Raw genomic sequence first — 2,974 nt, 5'->3', positions numbered from 1 at the left:
ATCCTGAAAAAGCCTCTTTATTCTGTAGTGTGTCTCTTTTTTTTGGTTATTTTTAATGAGTAGCTGATTCTCCTGGTGCTAAGCTGTTAAGTCCAGATAACTTTGTATTCTGCCTCTGCTTGCAAACGCTGGAGCCCAGGGCCAGAGGTCCCTGCAGCACAGGCGTCAGTCGTGGTTTGGCCTCAGCCAGCAACAAAGAACCATGAAGCTGCTCACTCTACTCCCACAGCCGTGGGAAAAATCGACAGAAAAAGGCAAAACTCATGGGTTGAAATAGTGCAATTTAACAGAACAGCAAAAGGAAAGAGGAAAAAAAACAACAATAACACCAATAAAGGGATATAAAGACATGATTACAGTACCGCAGCGCACCAACCGGACCCAGACCACTGCAGCCCACCCCCGAGTGGTGACTGCCCCCCCCCCTCCCCGGCGAGCTCCTCTTATAGCCCAGGCATGGCTCACGTGGGATGGAATGCCTTCGTCCCCTGCCAGCTCCTTGGGGAAATTAATCCCATCCCTGTTGGAACCAGGACAACAGGGCACTGCTGAGGACCTGAAAGACCACAGGATGCTGATGGGGCCCCTCCAGCTCTCCCCACTGTCTCCAGCAGTCCCCTAGCAGACCTGTTCCTCTGCCCCCTGGCCCCGCACCCCCCTAGTGCCCATCAAACTGTGGTCTCTCAGCATAACAAAGACCATGTCTTCATTGCTCACCTGCTTCATGTTCCTCACCTGTTCACAGATGAGGACAGCAGAAGTCCACAGGTGCCCCTCTTTGAGGAGGGCTGTGCCTTTCCCCACTATGAAGGTGGCGTTGCACCTTTACCCACACTTTCTTCAGCCCCTCTTGCATCCAATAGTTGTTTGTTTCAAGCCAGGACAGTGGGCCAGGGGAACCCTCCAAGGACAGGGGCATTTTTGTAAGGTTGCATCCGTGGTGGGGGAAGTAGGATGGGGAGGAGAGGCTGGGCAGAGCTTGGGTTGTCCACAGAGGAACCCAGGCACAGGGTGCCAGCAGTGAGGGTGCAGGAAAGGGCATGGTGGTGGGGAGCTGTGGCCATGTGTGCTGCAGTTCGCTCCTTTGGAAAGGAGGGCTGTAGGGTAGCTTTGAAAGCCACAGGACAAAACACAACTGCATCCAGAGAGGAGCCGCAGGAGTGAAATCCCACTGCCCCAGCACGTGCACATGCCCAGCCAGCAGTGCAACAAGGACGAACAAGGCTGTGCTGGCAGTAAATCTCGGTGAGATGGGCTGCACCACCTCTTTTGGATATCCCCTCTGCCACGGTGAGCTGCTTGTGTTTATGCCACTGGGTCCAACAGCCAGCTACACTGGCTGGCAGCAAACCCTTCTTGATAATGAGGCTGGGAAGGGTGCTCTTGAGCTATGACAATGTGCAAAACAAAAATAAAACAGCAACAAAAGCAGCCCTGTGTTAAAATTGTGGTGAAAGCACACCTTTCCCAGCGAGAATGCTGCAGTCCTCAGGGATGACTTTCAGTGGACTCTCCCAAAAGACAGAGCTGCTTCCCACCATCTCACAGCGATTCCAGGTCAAAGAATTTACAAGCTAAAAACAAGAAAATCATTCAGCAGGCAAAACACCTCTCTAAGAGAAAGGGGAAAGGAGTGGAGCAACATGCAGGTGGTTCCCATGGGGCGTTCAGCTTCGCGTTTTGTTGCATCACTGCGTGCAAGTGGGAGATGTCCTCTTCAGTCAGAGTCAGAACTGCTGCTTGAGCTGCTGGAGTGCTGGAGGAGATAAAACAACTTTAGGGTAGCATGGAAACAACCCTTTTTCACACTATTTCTGATAGATGTTAGTGATCCTGTGGTGAGTGCCCAGCTGGGTCCAGGTTGAGCCTGCAGCAGTGGTGGCTGCGGACCCACCTCTCCCCAGGTGTCTTTGCATGCCAGCAAAAGGGGTGTCCTCAGGTTTGCAGCTGGCTGGATTGCAAGGTAATTAGTTAACGTCAAGGCCCCAGGGGCCGTGCAGAGGGTGAGCCTGCATGGGAGTCAGCACAGCACCAGGGCCTCAGACAGCAAACCCCGGCCAGGATACCTTGACTTGAAGATAAAATGGCTACTAATAACATCACCACAAAGGTTATTGCAATGTTGTTACGAACCACGTTTTAGAGTTTGGAGCCATTATTTTTTTGCTTGGAGAATACAATTATGGGCATATCACGGGAGGGCTGGGTTTTTTATTATTATTTTACAAGGCTGTTCAGGCCAAATAAGCAAATTCCAGAAGGGTTCTGCTCTCTGCCAGCAAGGACAAACATCAAGGCAGATCACTGGCAGAGCTGTTACACAGTGAGAGGAGGTGATGATTTGCTCTGTTTGGAAAATGCTCCTACTGGGAACATTCAAATGGTGGAACTGGGGTTTTGTTGAACAATCCCTCACTCAGATCTACTCGGGATGGTGCCCATCCCTGGAATGGCATTTTCTGCAACATCTACTCCTGTCACAGAGAATTGCTTTTCCTTTTTTTGGGTGTTTTTTTGTTTTGTTTTGTTTTTTGTATTTTAAGAGGGAACTGAACTGCTCCTCTGCTGCAGGATGCTGAGCAAATATCCCTTACGGAGGCATGACTTGCTTTCAGGTGAGCAAGACAAATTCCTGCTACACTGTGTGGTGCACCCTGAGCTGTGTCACTGTTTCAAATGGCTTCAAGGAATTTCATGGGTCATGTTTCAAAAGACTCACTTGAAATGACTCATGTTTGCCTAGTTATTAACCAAAGGGGAGTCTCCATGTCTAAAAAAAGCCACTGAGGTGTTGGCAGCCAACTCCAGCCACCAAAGGGTGGAAGAGGGGAGCCCCAGCTGCCCAGGCTGGATGCTGTGGCATACATGAAGGGGTCCAAAGGAGCACAGCAGAGATTCAGAAGGATCTGCTGCTGCCTAAACTCTTACCTTGCCTCCATGGTGCTTGGAGTGCTTCTTCTTGTGCTTCTTCTTA

The sequence above is a fragment of the Charadrius vociferus genome, unplaced genomic scaffold, assembly GCF_000708025.1.
Source record: "Charadrius vociferus isolate BGI_N301 unplaced genomic scaffold, ASM70802v2 scaffold69, whole genome shotgun sequence".
Lineage (NCBI taxonomy): Eukaryota > Metazoa > Chordata > Aves > Charadriiformes > Charadriidae > Charadrius > Charadrius vociferus.
Note: the sequence above shows the minus strand (reverse complement) of the source record.